This window comes from Panthera tigris, chromosome D2 (assembly GCF_018350195.1).
Source record: "Panthera tigris isolate Pti1 chromosome D2, P.tigris_Pti1_mat1.1, whole genome shotgun sequence".
Lineage (NCBI taxonomy): Eukaryota > Metazoa > Chordata > Mammalia > Carnivora > Felidae > Panthera > Panthera tigris.
Window position 1 is genome coordinate 22,226,450 of NC_056670.1, and position 18,142 is coordinate 22,244,591.

The 18,142-nt window shown below is 39.5% G+C and overlaps 1 protein-coding gene across 5 annotated transcripts in view; it reads right to left on the reverse strand.

Moving 5' to 3' along the window:
* Positions 1 to 18,142, reverse strand: part of RHOBTB1 (Rho related BTB domain containing 1) — a 266,985-nt gene that overhangs the window by 114,155 nt on the left and 134,688 nt on the right. For 3 of the 5 annotated variants that reach the window (XM_042960308.1, XM_007095790.3, XM_042960309.1), the window contains one exon: positions 8,771 to 8,890. The gene's annotated coding sequence lies outside the window, so the exon portion shown is untranslated. Of the gene's footprint in view, positions 1 to 7,685; positions 7,791 to 8,364; positions 8,384 to 8,770; positions 8,891 to 18,142 lie in introns of those variants that run through there. The other 2 variants (XM_042960311.1, XM_042960310.1) reach the window with 2 other exon arrangements.

An 18,142-nucleotide genomic window follows, 5' to 3' on the forward strand; every position in this document is an offset into this window, starting at 1 on the left:
AAGAGAGCTTCAGGCACCTTAAAATAGTGTGCAGCAGAGGAAAGGGTGGGGTGCTGCAGGAAGTGATGGGGTATAAGACAATGGAGAAAACAGTTTTCCTCATCTGTCCCCACCCCTCCCCTTCTTAGTTCTATGCGGTCTTACTGCCCTAAGGAGGCTTCCTTCTGTAAGGCCTGCTAACAAAAAGAACAGAAGGTTATTACATCTTAATCATAAATGTCCAAAGTGCCAGTTATTTGTGAACATTTCTTATAGGTTATTTCAAGTTCAGGTACGAAGACACTTGCCGTTGGAAGTGGAAATATAATCACCATTCCTTATTATGATAATAAAACTTCCTTCTTTTAAGAACCAGTTTGCTGTTAAATACACATACAGGTATTCATATTTAAGTATATATAAAATATGGCCCTCTGCAAGACATAACTGATTATATTTTCTCCTTCACATTGGCTGCTAAAAAACTGAGAACAAAATTTGTTACTATCTTCTAGCAAGAGTGTTGAATTTCATGGCATAAATTTTGAGTATGAATCTCTCTACTGGCCCCATCTTACATTCTTAGCCTTATTTTTTTGCTTTGACTTATTTTTTCATACCTATTTGAAATATATTTTATATTGGTGTACAGTATGTATTTTTATTAGCCTTTCTCTATAAGCCTTAAATCCTTTCCAGCATATAAATAAAACATTCAACATTTATAGATACCCTTTTTTTCCCTTTGGAGGGTTGCAAAATTTTCCCAAGGCAACATATAATTTATTACGATAGTATTACTATAGGTGCATGAATATTAACACATTGGGATTCGTAGTAATTAAATTTTTGTGATATTTAGTTTAATATTTCAGTTAGATTTTCTTTATATATATATATATACATATATATACATACATATATGTATATATATACATATATATACATACATACATATGTATATATATACATATATGTATATATACACATATATACATATATGTATATATATGTATATATATACATATATATAAAGAAAATCTAACTGAAATATTAAATATATATATATATACATATATATATATATATATATATATATAAATATTTTTTAGAACTGGGATTCCTAACCTGTGGTCCATGGACTCAAATTATGTGCAAAATTTTGAGGATGTAAAATTTTATTAATGAGGCACTTCATGATTTTAATCCAATTCTGAAAGGTGATTTTTACCCAAAAGATATAAAAAAATTACTGCTCTGCAGTGGGATGACAGTAGAAGACCAAATATTGGTCTTCTGACATTCAACTAATTGACAGAATATTTACTGACTGCCTACTAAGTGCCTGGCACTGTAATAGATACTCAGTAGCATTTAGAGCAGTAGACAGCAGTAAACAGGTAGGCTTGACCTCTGACCACAGGGCACTTCTGGTCCAGTGGGGATGAGAATAGACAACAAAAAAATGAACATAAGCAATATCTGAGGGGAGAACATTTGAGATGGAGGGAGCAGCTAATGTGAAGACCTTAAGGGAAATGTTGTTCTAGGAAATAGAAATATGAATGGTAGATCTCCGAATTCGCTTTCAGTACTTCAGTCTAGAAATATCAGACTAATGATCTTATGCATGGAAGTTAGAAGTCTTTTCCTTGTTTTCATTCTTTTAGGAGTTAAATTTCCTAACGTGAGGGAAAAGTATCCTCAGAAAAAGAATGCGATGTATTTTACTATACACTAAATTCATTCAATAAATATTTGAGTCTACCATCTTGAAGGCACAATGGGACATGCCCTCAAGGTGCTCAGCACAGACCAAATAAAATATAACTGCCATACATGTAACTATAATGTACCTTAAACCAATCCTTATTGTTCTGTACTGTAGGTTTATGAGCCAAGTAAATTCTAGGGCCCAGACGCTTTAATATATAGTTTGAAACCCAAAGCTCTCTAGAAAGGCACCAATCACCCTGTAAAAGTTGAAGATGGATGAGCTGGAGAAAGCAACACATAATGAAAATTGGGATTAGAAATTCTTTGAAATAAGAACACTGTACTCTGTGGTTTGGAAAATGCTCTAAATAGCCCTCGCTGTATAAATAAATAAATTAAGATGTGACTAAAGATCATAAATATCTCTCACATTTTTAGATGTTTTCCTGAAATAAATTCTTTATGCATATATTAACTAATATACTGATAAGATGAAGACGACACTGAGGTCACAGAATTCTATGTGACGCTTAACTGGGTACCGGAAACCACGTGAGAACTCTATGCCCATGCCCTTGGAGGTAAGGGAGATTATTAGTTCTATTTTACATCAGGAGAAACTGAGGTTTGGAGAAGCAAAGCAATGTGGTCACAAAGCTAGTCACAGGAGGCAGCAGGGATGGGAACCTCAACAGTCTGACCCCAGAGCCCTTATGGTCCCGTCTTCGGTGTTCTCAGTCAGCTCTGTGGAGGCAAGTTGCTTCGTGAATTATTTCTGATAAACTCATCTGCTTTGCAGTTTAAATGGCTTTGGGGAGCAACATTTTGAATGATTAGTCTGAGCTTATCATGTGCAAATTAATTTAAATATTAGCCAAAATGATATAGGTAAGATGGCAAATCTATTAAGAGTAACACATGCAATTAAAAAACGTTTCCTTGACTTGGGATCAGAGTATATGATTTAGATTATCCTTAATATTCCCTCTTCTAGGAAAAATAATGAAGAGTTGAATGTATTTATTTTAAAATCCTCAGAAGTACAAACATTATTTTACTAACCAGTTTCTGCCTTCACAATTTTTGATAATGAAATTTTAGCTTGGAAAAGGGACATTTTAAAGCTTTCTCCAAATCCAGATCAATCATTTTTCTCTTGTTTTACTCCCCCTGAAACCGCTCTTGCAGGCTGCTGGGCGACCACGCCCCCTTCAATAATAACAAGGGCAGTAGCAGCAGGAGCAGTGGATCATAGCCCCCGGGGAACCCTGATTATATTATGTTATATTATCACATATTTATGCTGTGTCACCCACTGTGCCAAGCACCGTACAACTTCATTTTACCCTCACTACAACCCTATTAGCAGCTCCTTTTATTATTCCCAATTCCCAGCTTAGGAGATGGGGGCCCAGGGAAACTGCACACACACACAGAAGGCTTCCCAGCTTGTTAATGGAGGAGCTTACACCAGGCCTACTGACCCTAGAGCTGAAGCTGCCTGCAATTTCTCTCTGTGATCTCCCTTTGTCTGATCCTCATCCCTAACTGACACATCAGTAAGGACACACTTTTTCCCAGGATAGGCAGTCTAAACCCTTTAGAATTTAAGGCTGTCCACAATCTGGGCTTTCAAAAACCAGCCCAAGCTAATTTTTCCATATTCCTTACTAAATACCCTCAAAGCCTAAAGGAACCTGCCTTCTGTGAAAGCTTTAAGAAGTCTCTTAAACCCACAATACAGCTAAACTCTTCTGCTCTTAATGGCCCAGTTCACATTCCACTTTTCCAAGCTACCTTCCAGACTCACCAACCTAAGTAGTCTGAAGAGCTGGCCTCTGCTGTCTACACTGCAGATGACTCTGATGTCCACAAGGGCTTTGGCAGCCTGGGGTGGGGGGGGGGTCCACGGAATAGTATGAGCGTTCTGTCGGAAAGTGCTCTCAGGAGCACATTCAGAGCTTTTATCAGTTTCTCAAAACTTAACAACCACTCAGCATTACTACCCCCCCCTTCCCTGCCCCCCACCACCCCAACCCAAGTCCTGGAAACTAATAACATTAAATGCTAATGTTCACTGAACAAGGTTCCCAGATTTAGCAAGTAAAAATATATGGGACATGCCTATACTAAAACATGATTTGTGCATTTGAAATTCAAATTTAACCGGGCATCCTGTGCTTGATCTGCAACCCTGTCCTTGAATGTTTTGTGGATATTAATCTTATCTCTCTACTATACTGAATATAGTCATCTAGAGGGCAGGGGCTTCATTATTGCTCCACAGAACTTAACACTTAACCTTTATTGCTAATTACTGATTTACTTTTGCAGTCCAATAGAAATATTTTGGAATGTTCCTGATTTGGGGCCAGTATCAAACGTAGTAACTATATCATGGTTTTACATACATGGCTTTGGCTACAAGGAAACAGATTCCCATCATACCCAGTATGCTGTTTGCTAGATTGAAAGACATTACACATCTTCCCCAATTATCTTTGTTTAAAAAAAACGTTTTATAAGGAATCTGGGAAAATCAAAACATACTAAAATTATTACTGGATCTCAAAGTGAGGTCTTCAGACTATTTGATTGAGAAAATCTCAAAAGGTGTTAAAAATGCAGTTGTCTGGGTCCAATCTCAGACCTATTAATTCAGAAATGTGCAGAAAGGCTCTAAGCAATCTGGGTTTTTAAAAAGCCTTCCAGATGATTTTTATGCCCTCTAAAGTTTAAGGACTGCTTTTTTATGGGATGTAATACTCTAGCAAGGATTGCTCTTTAAGTTAGAGAAGAAAAGTTATTTTAGTCCTTAAAAACAAGCCATCATCATTTGGAGTTCAAAATATCAATCATCTTTTAAATGTATCTTGAATCTATCATGGTAGTGGTAAGTGCTCAGCACTGTCGTTTTGCCATTTGGAGCTCTCCAGCATTTAAACAGAACTGGTAAACTAATGATAGGTATTAAAAGTCTTCCTGGTGGATCATTAAAATAGTAAATGAGTTACTGAAATTTATACAGGCCATACAAAATTTAAAACTTAGATTATCTGAAGTAGAATGTTCTGCTGTGTATTAATGTTGCTATCCAGGATTGGTCTGGGAAACCTAAGCCTCTTTGGAATTTCCGGGGGGAAAAAGCATCATTGCCTAAAGCTCCCTTCCCCTGCTCACTGGGTGGTCCCCGAGATTTTTGACTCCTTGGTTAAAGGTGTGCTGTTCTGGAAGTCAGGATGTATCTGTTACATATTTTATGTTCTGTGTGTCCTCATGAATAAAACAATGGGTTGGACCATTGGATGGTCTCCAATGCCCTTCTAAACCCAAGTTTTTATTATCATTCTGAGGTTCAGATTTCTCTGTTGTAAAGTATGGGGGTTGGACCATGTTCAGTGTGTCTGCTTGTCCTGTGTGTCCCAGGGTTGTCCTGCTGTCTCTGTTGCTATACTTGGATCCCCATTCATAATTCAGGCTCACTGTAACAGTGTAAGATTGGTGATACTTCATTTAGGTTTTCCCAGGGATGGGACGATATATTGGCCATTAGCACATGTCCTTTGTAGGAAATAATTATTCATTATAGAATTATAATCATATAATTCATAATTATTCAACATACACTAATTGATCACCAACTATGTGCTCTGTGTCACTGTGATAGACCTTGGGAATACAATAATGGAAAAAGTCAGACAAGAGGAGCTCTGGTCTCACATGGCTTACAGTCTGATGGTGGGAATGATGGAGGAGAAGATAAAAACACCAACCACATATATGCTGATGTGTAAATAAAGTAAGTGCAGTTGGTCATCAGTGTTAGAAGGGATCACTAGGCCTGAGCTAGAAAACAACAGAAGAGTATTTAGGAAAAGTCTCTTGGAGGAGGTGATATATACTTGGACCCACAGGAAGGAAAAAAGACCAAGGAGGGGGTTGGAGGAAAGGTCAGGGCAGGGAAGAACATTCTGGAAGCCCGTGGGAGGAACGGTTTATGTGGTTGGCATCTAAATATCCTTTCCATCTCTGAGAGATCATTTAATCCAAAACTAGAGAAAGGAAATCAAAGGCCCAGAGGGTTTAAGGTCAAATGGCCAGATAGTGGGAGAACTCTTCCATGCCTTAGTCTAGAACATAAGCCCTTCTTAGGGATTAGGCTCACAATGCAGCAGTAAGTACCACAATGCTTTGCTTCAAATCCTGGCTCTTTGCTTGTCCTTGGGGACCAGAACTTCTTTGAGACTCAGTTGTCTTTTGTGTGAAACATGGATGACATTTGCTGCATCAGGGATTTAATGAGATAAGGTGGCGCAGTGCCTGGTGTATCATAGCTGCCTGATAAATGCAAACTCTTTTGATTTTTCACCTAGTGCACTTTCACCCATACCAAGCTGTTGGAAAATAAGTAGGGCAGAGGTTAAGTTACTTGGATAAAGGAAGAGTGCTGGCAGAGGAGAAGTTCTGGAATACTGGGCTGGGGCCTGTTTAGCGGCTGTCCATCTGAGAGCTGAGTGGAGAAAATGAGAAGAAAAGGCCACTGAAGGTGGGAATATGTCAAGGAAAGACATTCCCAACTTCGTGGTTTTGCTCAGAGCTTAATCTGTTAGTGGTGAATCTAGAGTTGTCTTCATAAGACAGCAAAGACCATCCATAGTAATATTTATACTTAAAATTAGCATGTAAGAAGCAGGTTTTACTTTAGGAAACCAGTAAGCAGAAAAACGACGTACTTTATTATTAAATACATGTAAAGAGAAAAATATGATGTTACCATGTCACTCAATCCACTGGGAACAAATTAATCTAATTATCTGCAGGATATTAAAATAATTGCTCATATTAAGGGTGCTTAAAAACCAAGCCCATGGTATTGGAAGAATGAATAATTTATCCAAGTAACTATAAAGATTTTCTTCATTATGGACAAAACCACAGATTGAACTTCAGCCTTAAAATACGGAGAGGCATATTTCGTGGATTAAAGTGGACTATCTATAAGGCCACAAAATCTGTTTGCTCTCTCCTTAGAATTCCCCAAAACATAAGGGAATATTTATGGTTCAGGCACACTCGAACCAGGGCTGAATATTTCTTAGTTTCAGAAATTCACTGGGTCCCTTTCCCCCCAGCCATAAGGTAAGTGCCATTCCATATATAACTTTTTGAAATGCTGCTTACTTTATGATTCTCTGCCGATGGTGCCTTATGGGAGAAATTTTATTTCAAAGTTTCATAGGATGTGAATTGAACTCATTATTTTACTCCAAACTCATTGTTTAATTGACGGGAAACATGCATTCTAAATCATCTTTGTATGCATGGCAGAAGCAGCTACATAAATTTAACAATGGGTGGATTATTACTATTTTGCATATTTATGGAATTTTATATTCAGGAAGCATTTTACAAATCTTTTATTAGTTAATCCTTACACTTACGAGTGAGTCTGACAGGTGGTAAACAATGCTTTGGGTTTTAAATTGCCAATTCGTGAAAACTTTAATGGGGAAAAAAATCTACATCATTCTTCCTTGCTCCCAAACTTGCCAAGAGCACATTTTTGATACTTTTTTCCTCTCACCAGAGACCAAGGCTAGGGGCCTGGAAGCAGGTTGCTGCCCACCAGAAACACAGTATTACAAAAAGGGTACATACTGGGCTCTGTCTGGGGTCAGGTGGCCAGCACCAGGGTAAACCTCACAGACATCAAGGTGATTATTGACAGCGTTCCCAACAAAGCTGCATCCCAGTAATAGAGACATAGAAAAACACGTAAGGAAGCAATTTTTCTAGAACTACACAGTAAACTTGGTTTTTAGTTCTAATGATGCCATACCTACTGGACTCACTATGTAATGCCATCATCAGTTCTCTTAAGATGAATGCATGTATATTAAAAGAACAAAACCTAACTCAAACTAAAAGAGTGTATTTCCTTTTTTCAAAAAGTCACAAGTTAAAAACGCTAAGCTCCTTTGAACACTCACTTCAGACTTTTCGGATCCTCCAATCTGCCCCTCCTCCAGATACCAGAGATGTTGGAGAGCAGGGCACGAAAACCTCCGTGGATCAGTCTCATTGTTGACCCAAACCTTTTACAGCCTGGGGCTTTCAGAGCTAACAAACCAAGAAAAATCAATCACACATCACCTGAGGGCTGGACACGAGGAGCCACAGATGCTGCACCTACTTTCTGAAGACTCCAGCTTGGACATGTCCTGTCCAGATTCTAATCTCTTCTGACTGACAGTGACTCTATCCCTCTAATCCCTCAGGCCCCCAATTCCGCCTGCCTGCGGGGGGCGGAGGGGGGTGGGAAGAGAGAGAGAGAGAGCGCGAGCGAGTGTGTGTGTGTGTGTGTGTGTTGGACAGTTAGGTTGGAGGGTGCAGAAAACACCCGAAGTATCTCGGAAGCTAGCACCCTCTGGGGCCCTGTGCTTTCTCAGTGCAGCTGGGCAGCTGTCAGGAGGTCAGCGTAAGGTAACCGGGTCACCCCCACCTCTGCCCCTTTCAGAGGTGCAAAAGGATGCTCTAAGCCCTCGCGTCTGCGGATAATATGGGTGCGCACACAGGGGGACCTTCTGAGTAACACCTCCCACCCAGGAGCGTCCCTCTTCCCCCACCCCCACCCCGGACGCGGCCCCGCCCCGCCCTTGCCGACTCTACCTGCGGGCGCTGGAGGCGCGGCGGCGACTGCTGGCTGTGCTGCCGGCGGCCGCTCTGGCTATGTAAGGCCGCCTGACCCCACCCTCTCCCACCTCGGGCGCCCCCCGCCCTCCAGCCACCGCCCGGCTAGGCCACCTCGCTGCGGCCCGCCACCGCCTCTCCGCGGGGCGGGGGCTGCGGGGCCCTCCCCACTCTCGGCGGCCTGCTGAGACTTTCGGGCGTGGCCCTGGGCCGACCCGCCCACCCACTCCCCCCCCCCCCCCCCCGGCTGGCCCCCTGCTGCGCCGCCCCCCCCCCCAGAGCCCCCTCCCCCCCAGCCCTTGCCGGCCCAAGTGCGTGTGGCCCCGCCCTTGTCTGTGCAGGGCCGGAGGGACCTCGCCCCAGTGTCGGCGTCCCCACGACCCACCTCTGGGACTCTCGTGGGGCGCCCGCCAGCAGGGGGGCGACTCCTTCTACCAATGGAGGCCAAGTCTGGGGAAAGTTTCTGGCGGTGTCAAGGGTCAGCCTTTTCTTGTAGGGACGTTCTCTAGCAAAGAGATAGAAACCCAGGCGATTCTATCTGCGGTTTCTGCTGACATCACAAACCACACATCACTCGGTGTCGTGTTGGGTAGTTTACACAAAGAGTCTCTATCATTACTGCAGCCGTCTGCACGTTCCCCTTTCAAAACCCCAACCGAGTGACATTTCAGCAGAACGGTTAAAGGAACTTAATTTTTAAATAAAAAGTTACTGCTGGAAACCAGTACATTACATACTAGCTCTGCCCCAAGTTCCAAGTATGGTCACGTCTGAATAATTCCAACCTTTTAGTGACGGGGATTATATAGGCCAGTCACTACTTTACACCCTCAAATCTCCACAACTTTTTCTATCTTTAGTCTTTAGTCTATTTACCTCGCTATATGGAGGAGTGGTGAAAATGAAATGCAACAAAAACAATTTGAAGAGCTTTTAACAGCTGGTATAAAAGTTTATGGCAGACACAGCCTGCAATCATTGAAAATAAGATTTGAAAATTATCTGTAGACCTCACTCTTCAGTTTTGCCGTTTTGCTTGAGTTTGAATTACAGGAGGTTGGTGGTATGTATTATTTTTAGCAGAAATACTTTTCTAAGAATTATTAAACAGATTAAATGTATAATATGGTTATGATATCAGATCAGGGTAAAACTCCATTTACAGAAGAATGTGTTAACCACCTGATAGGAGACACATCCTTTTGGTGTTGTACAATTGGTTGTGTCTTAGAATTTAAATACTAGAAAAAGGTAACTTAGAAAACATTACAGAATCTTTATAGTCCTACCTGCCATCTAATGAGAATATAGCCTTCTTAGCATCCCTATTTCTTTCAATTGCTACTTATAAGATATAATTTCAAGATTGCTCAAAGCTTATGGATATTCGTTCATAAGTATTTAATGAGGTCTCAAAAACTGCTTGGCATTGACCTTGGTGCAGGTGATGTAAGGGTGAACTAGATAGAGAGATGTAAGTACTACCTTCCAGGAGCTCACATTCTAATGGGGGAGAGATAGCTACTAAATAGACAAGTGCAGACATAATTAATGCACCTATGAAAAGTTGTGTGTGGAAGTATGGAGTGCTAGGAGAGGACACCCTCCAAATAGTCTTTTAGATTGCTATTTTGTTTTGAACCCTAGAATTATTTCAATGCTGCAAAGATTTTTTTTTTTTTGCTATCCTTTCTTTCATATCTCATATTCAGTTCATCAGGAAATCCTGATAGCTCCAGCTTCAAAATGTTTTCCAAGTCTAACCCCAACTACCCCTCTTCCAAACCAGCAGTGCCCATTTGGATTTCTGAAAAAGGCTCTGAACTTGTCTTACTGCTCTTAATCTTGCCCCTATGGTCTATTATCCATGTAGAGTTTTGGGTGACCCTTTAAAAGTGTGTGTATTAGCTCATGCCAATCCTCTGCTCAAAAACCACCCCATGGCTTCCCATCACTTTCAGTCACTTTCCATGGTGACAGTTCAAACTTGACCTTAGCCACCAAGGCCTTACATGTCTGCCACCCCACCTCTCTTTACCTCTTTCTCCATCACTGTCCCCTCCCCAGCCCTGCCACCCTCACTGGCCTTTCTGCTGTTCTTTCATCCCTTAGGTTCCTGCATCTTGGTCGTGGAGCCTGAGACACCTTCTCTAAATATTTAGAGGCTTGCTCCTCAGTAACATCAGATATTTTCTCCCTTGTCCTCATGTCAGAGAGGTAATCCCTGACCACCTGTTCTAATATAATATACATGTGCACACATGCATGTGCATGCACACACACACATACACATGCATACATTTATTGTTTGCTGTGTCTCCTCTAAAATGAGAACAACAATGGTTATAGTGTCATGCACATAGAAGACACAACATAAATATTTGTTGAAAGAAAGCATATAAATTATGTAATGGACTGAATGTCTCCCCAAAATTCCTATGTTGAAGCTCTAACCTCCAGTGTGACCATATTTGGAAAGAAGGTCTTTATGGAAGTAATTAAGGTTAATGAGGTTATAATTGAAGGGCCCTGATCTGATAGGATTAGTGTCTTCATAAGAAGAGACACTGGAGAGCTCGCTCTAGTACTTAGGAAAGGCCATATGAGCACACAGTGAGATGGCAATGGTCTGCAAACCAGGAAGAGAATTCTCACCAGGAACTAAGCCCACAGGCACCTTGATCTTGGACTCCCCAACTTCTAGAACTGTGAGAAACATATTTCTGTTGTTTAAGTCATCCCATCTATGGTATTTTGTTATGGCAGCGTCAGCAGACTAAGACAAATTATGAAAAATGTTAAAGAAAGAGCTTAGATACCATCTACACTCATACGTTATATTATATATTATAGCTAATCATTTCAAGATTACTAATGCACAAAATGGTGTGATGGTGTAACTTTTAGCCACTGAACAAACTTTGGAGCACCTCCCAGGATCATTGAGGTTTGAAGATTAATCTTACCTGGACACAAGAATAGAGTTAAGTATTTAACACAAACAAATGCCTTTTATAACTTTGTTGTTGTTTGCTTCTGAGGGCATGAATGACTGAAGCTCAAAGGAATAAGAATGGTCTAGTCACTATCGTGAAAAGTGCTGTTTCAAGAGAGTACAGCCTCTAAACTCCATAAAAGTTTCCTACTGGTCAAGCTGAAGGACTCAAGCTGTGGTGTGCCTAGAACATAATCATGGCCCATTGATATTCAAGTAAAGTAGCAGATAATTCAGGTAACAGCTCTCCTTATGTACTACAACTGCTTATACACTTTATCTCCAAAATAGGCTTTGGGGAGTAAACTTTGAACTTCTGTTTATGTTTTTTTTTTAATTTCATAAAACCTAAGCTCTTGCAAGTGTACAATATGCAGATTGATACTGGCCTCCCAGTTGCCCATAGGTCCCTTGGTCTCCTGTCCTCCCTCACAGAGGAATCTTGAAGAAATACTGGGAAATCCATAGTGTGGAGCAGCTAACATGTGATTCCTACTCTTCTTTCAATTCCATTGTGTTGCGTCTTACTGATTTTATGTTTGTTCATTTAAGGAATAAAGGATTCTATTATTCAGTATTAACTAAACCAGCAGTTACAAAATAGAAAAGTGGCTTAAAAGGATTTTTGTAAAGAAGATAATACTAATAATACAAGCATAAGCAAACAGGAAATTGGTAGAATTGAAGCTTCTCTGACTGCAGTAAGAATTCTTTGACATAATGGGAGGTTAACAAAGTTGATGATTTGCTTAATTCAGTCTTCCAAGAAATCAGCTTCTCTCTTTCATTGAAATGATCAAGAAGGCCTATGAAATATGGATTTAAATCTAATTCTGTTAACAATGAGCCTTGCCTTAAGTATATATTATACTTTGAGTCATAGGCTAATGATAAAATGAAGCACCGTGACTAGCATAAAATAACAAATATCTAGTTCATCATTAAGTGATTTTTAACACTTTTATTTATGTATATATTTCATAATGTATATTGGCATATGCAATAAGTGATCTGGTTAATAAATTAATAAATGAATAAGTATTGGGGATATATACTGAACATTTTAACCGATGGACTGTCTATCAAAAGTGTTTGCGAATACTGATTTACATAACCAGGGGTAAAATAATTCATTAGAACCCAAAACCCTGCTCCTGAAAGAAAAAAGTGAATAAAACCAACTAATTAATCAGAATACCTATTCAGGGTATATCCAGTACCTTTTTTTTATATCTTTCTTCTGTTTTCTCTTTTGATCGTTCCACAGTTTCAAGGGAAATAAGAGGAGAAGAAGCCCTGTTAATTTACTATGGTATTTGGCAGCAGAAATTAAACTTGCCAAATAAAAGTAACTTGGGGTCTACTTTGGAGTGTTGGCTTACCTTGTTATTCTAGTTTTGAATTACAATAGCTTATAATGGTATGACTTTATATTCTCCTGTCTTCTTTAAATTAGTTGACTTTTCTCTTAGAATGGAATGTACCCACAGAGCCTGGGATTTGAAATAATATGAAAACCCAGTCAAACTCTTCTGACTGTTCACCCATAAGAAAGGTTTTCCCTGTTTTTTGCAAGCTCTTGAAAACTTCTCTTCTCCCTACTCTAAGACTTACTGTGTTTATCTGCAGGATAAATTTATAAATTTTCAGTTATTGAGCCACAACATTGTGTAACAATTGGTATCAGCATATTGTTACTAGAAGGACTTTCTGTTTAGTTCTGTTTTCTTAGATGGGTATCATTACACCGTAACGTTTGGAGAGTCAGGGGAGGCTGGACTACAGTTCATTGTGTGAAAAAAGCAGCTGAGGCTTGGAATACCACAGGGCCTGCCTGCGGTCAAAGCTCTGAACCTTCTGACTTCTCATTCTGAGTACTTTTCGTTGTGATATGCTACCGCAGAATGAGCCAGGTGAGAATGTTGTTTTTCTTTCCAAGTATGAGTTAGAGAAAGTAGGACACGTTGGACGATTCCTCACTGTATCCATACACACATGTGTCTGGCAGCCCGGGGTGTTTTAGTTCCTCCAAAAACCCCTACCGCAAAGGGTGCCCACGAAGGCGAAGAGATCATTCTTTCCTAGAGATTTATTTTGCGATTAATAAAGGGTGAGAGGAGGCCTTAGAGATTATTTTATTTTTATATTATTTATTTTCTTTTTCTCCTTGGGGTCTCAGAATTTAACTCAGCACTAAACCACTGCCAGCTCCTGTTTTCCTAATTAGAACTTTAACCTTCACAAAATAATATTATTTTGGTAATATAGTCTTAATGAAAAATAGTAATAAAAATATCAGTAAGACACAGGAGGGCAGAATACTTTAAACTAGTTGGTGGGGATTATTGGTTACTACTTAGCAATAATATCTAATAGTTTGGTAGAAAATTTTTGTGATGGAAACCTAATTTCCTGAGGTACGTAAAATAGGACCAAATAAAATAGTGAAGAGTGTATTGTAAAGATAATCTAGTTGCCCAGATGGGCTTTCCTTAGTTACAGCTTTTATGGCTCTTGAAATGTGTGTGTTCTTTATTCTTTTATGAGAAAATAAAGATTTTCTTTTTCCCAGGGGCAAGAAGTTACCCTGCAGTTTAGTTGTTAAAATACGCTGAATATTTTTTCTTTGTTACTTCTAGGGCACATATTTATTCTGGAACACACCTTAGTTCTTGTGTTTTCCCCCAACATTTGAATTTCTGGCTCTAGACTACAGATTTTAAACTTGTTAGTTGTATTTCTCATGATATTCCTGATAAGCTAGTTAATATTAGATTTTACGGCATGGATTAAAGTAAGAAAATGCTATAATTTCATAATCTTATCTAACTTGGATATTTCCCCCCTCCCAAACTTTGAAAGTTGCAGTAGGGTGGAATATTTCTGAAAGGAAGTTGGAAATTTATCTGTAGTCCTACAATTGTGACTTGTAAATTCTATAACCAAATTCCATGGATTGTGAACAAATTTTATTTAATTTTCTTATTAACAAAGTCTCAGAATTTTTAAAGTTTATATTTTTACAGTACTATGCCTTTGGGCTTTATTACAAAAGATAACATTGGATGGAAAAATATATCTGTGTAATGTCTGTCCAGATGGATTTTGTACAGGTGGCACCATATTTTCTCCTTCCATAAAAGAAGACAAGTCCTTGAATGGAGGATTCTGTATGTTTCTTTCTAAATATGCTGTGTTTAATAAAATTATTTGATGGTGGTAGTGTTATCCATTTTCCACCTATAACATGCTTTGTGGGGAGAAACAGTAGAGCCTGGAATTTATTGCAGGGGCTCTCCTGAATTTTGAAACCATTACTTTACAATGCCAATACAAGAGAGGATATTTCACCTTGGGAGGACATCTCCAACCTGAAGAGATGACACTCTTAAGTATAACTAAATATTAGTAAATTAAAATCTGACCTTGAATTTCCCACGAACTCCATATTTCCTGGGATAGAACTGATTGCAGAGGATGCAGAAAATCCATTTGCTTTTAGAGTTTTTGTGCTTTGGCCTTTTAGAGTACCTTATGCATGCATGTCTTTCTAGTGTCTCCATATTCATTGTTAAAACTGATGCATTATCTGTGCTTTAAAAAATTATGTGGTCATCGTGGCACTTCCTCCTTCAAATGTGGCTCCTATTGCATGTGGAATTCAGCTCTCTTAGCCTTGGCAGTGAGGCCCTGTAGGACCTGGCCATGCCTACCTTTTTCGTCTCTTCTACATATCTTCCCCTGGGTCACTAACCTCAGTAACACCAGACACCCTTCTGTTTCTTGAAGACAGCACACTCATTCCTGACCCTGTACCTATGAATGGGATGTTCCTCAGTCTGGAATGTTTCTAGCCCAGATTTTCAAATGATTGGCTCCTTTTCAATATTCCTCTCCTCCTCTCATCTAATGTTGCCACCCACCCTTCTAGTCCTTCTTCATTACTTTATTTTTTTTCTTCATAGCACTTATCGCTTCCAGAGATGATATTATCTATTTGCTTGCAACTTTATGATATGATCTCAATTAGAATGCGCAGAACCTGGAACGTACTAGGTGCTCAGTTATACACACACACACACACACACACACACACTTTAGAGAGTGTGTGTGAGCAGGGGAGAGGGGAGAGGGAGTGTTAACAAGGGAGACGGGCAGAGAGAGAGAGAGAGAGAGAGAGAGAATCTCAAGCAGGCTCCATGCTCAGTGTGGAGCCCAATGTGGGGCTCTATCTTACGACCCTGGGATCATGACCTGAGGTGAAATCAAGAGTCTGACACAACCAACTAAACCACCCAGGAGCCCTGTCAGTAAATATTTATTTTTAATGAAAATATGGAAGCAGCAATAGTTTAGGCTAAAAGGGTAGGATTGAAATCTGTGATTAAACTCTGGCCTCTTGCTGAATAACCTTTCTCCAGTTCGTTGGTTGCTTTAATCATAATACGGTGATAAAAATACTGACCAGTGAAGACTGTTGTGGGGATTAGTTGAGGTGATGTGTACAAGGTGCCTATCATATGCCTAACACATGACAGTTGCTCACTAAATAGTAGCTATAATAGTTTTTCCTTCAGATGGGAAAGGAACAGGGTGGGCTAGATGCCAAGTACACTCTGAGTTCTAGGGTATGCCAGGGGTAAAAAGCCAGGAAGAAAATTCTTTGATTAAAATCAAAAGCACAAACCTCCAAAGTTCAGAATTTGGGTAGAGCAGGTGGGAGCAAGAAGCAAGGAAGAAACAAAGGTAGAAGGCTTAAGACAATTGCCACCAAAGGGATGGATCAGAGTGTCCTGAACCCATTTTTATTGGAAGGATTGTACATGGATAATCCTATTTGGGTTAAAACCCTAGGAACAAGTCTAGAAACAGATTATCTTAGTAGCTGGACCCTATATTACTTTGTTGGTTAAAATTTGAAACTATTTTGGATATTTTATGTATCCTGTCTGAAATAATTGAAAGAAGCCCAGTTTGATTATTCTGTAAACTATCCTCTTATATTTATTATCTTTCTAATTTCATTCTGAAACTTGAAGGTCAGATAAACCTAACTTAATCACTTGATGGTAGTTGGTCCTAACTTAATATAGGCGCTAGCAAATAATGGGCAAACAAAGCCCTATTGAAAACAATTTAATCTTTGATTTTTTTGTTTGTTTTTTAATGTTTATTTTTGAGAGAAGGAGAGAGAGAGAAAGAACAAGTGGGAGAGGGGCAGAGATACAGGGAGACACAGAATTTGAAGCAGGCTCCAGGCTCTGACCTGTCAGTACAGAGCCTGATGCAGGGCTCGAACCCACAAACCCTGAGATCATGACCTAAGCCGAAGTCAGATGCTTAACCAAGCCACCCAGATGCCCCAATCTTTGATGTTTAAAAATGAAAAAGAAAAAGAAAAAACAGCATAATTATCATGAGAAAGAAGTCAGAACTTTGTTAGAATTTCTTACACGTATATGTGATTTTGCTTCAACAAACTGAATTAATTACATATGGATGGAGGGGTCAGGGCTAAACACAGTATCTCCAGTGTTCTGGCCTCTAAAGGTTTTGATTCAATCCTCTCTAGACATGTTTTAGAAAATAAGATTGGGGGTTTTAGACCTATCTCAGATCCCAGTTTCAAATTTTCAGCCTCAAACCCCAAATAACTTTTCCCTAAAACTGAACCAACCAAGGAAAACCAAAACCAAAACCACACAACCACAAACCCAAATCTTTTGTGGAAGGAGTGTGTGTGGTGGTGGTAGCTGGGAGGATGCTATGAGTTACAAATTTTTTTCCAGGTGCACAACATTATACTTTGGCATCTCTATGTACTCCAGAATTATCACCATTAAAGCCTATTTATCATCTATCACCATACAATTGGCCCCCTTCACCCATTTCACCCACCTCCCAATCTGATTCCACAAAGGTAGCCACCAGTCTGTTCTCTGTATCTACAAGTTTGTTTTTGTTTTCTTTTGTTTTGTTTTTTTAGATTCCACCATATGCATGACATCATGTGGCATCTTTCTCCATGTGACTTATTTCACTTAGCATAACACCTTCAGAGTTCATCTGTGTTGTCACACATGGCAAGGTTTCATTGTCTCTTATGACTGAGTAGTATTCTATTGTGTATATACACCACATCTTCTTCGTCCATTCATCTGTCAATGGACATTTAGGTGGTTTACATTTTTTATTTTTTATTTATTTATTTTTTAATATGAAATTTATTGTCAAATTGGTTTCCACACAACACCCAGTGCTCATCCCAACAGGTGCTCTCCTCAATGCCCATCACCCACTTTCCCCTCTCTCCTACCCCCCATCAACTCTCAGTTTATTCTCAGTTTTTAAGAGTCTTTTATGGTTTGGCTTCCTCCCTCTCTAACTTTTCTTTTTTTCCTTTCCCTTCTCCATGGTCTTCTGTTGTTTCTCAGGATCCACATAAGAGTGAAAACACATGGTCTCTGTCTTTCTCTGTATGACTTATTTCACTTAGCATAACACTCTCCAGTTCCATCCATGTTGTTACAAAAGGCCATATTTCATTCTTTCTCATTGCCAAGTAGTAGTCCATTGTGTATATAAACCACAATTTCTTTATCCATTCATCAGTTGATGGACATTTAGGCTCTTTCCATAATTTGGCTATTGTTGAAAGCGCTGCTGCCATAAACATTGGGGTACAAGTGCCCCTATGCATCAGCACTCCTGTATCCCTTGGGTAAATTCCTAGCAGTGCTGTTCCTGGGTCATAGGGTAGAT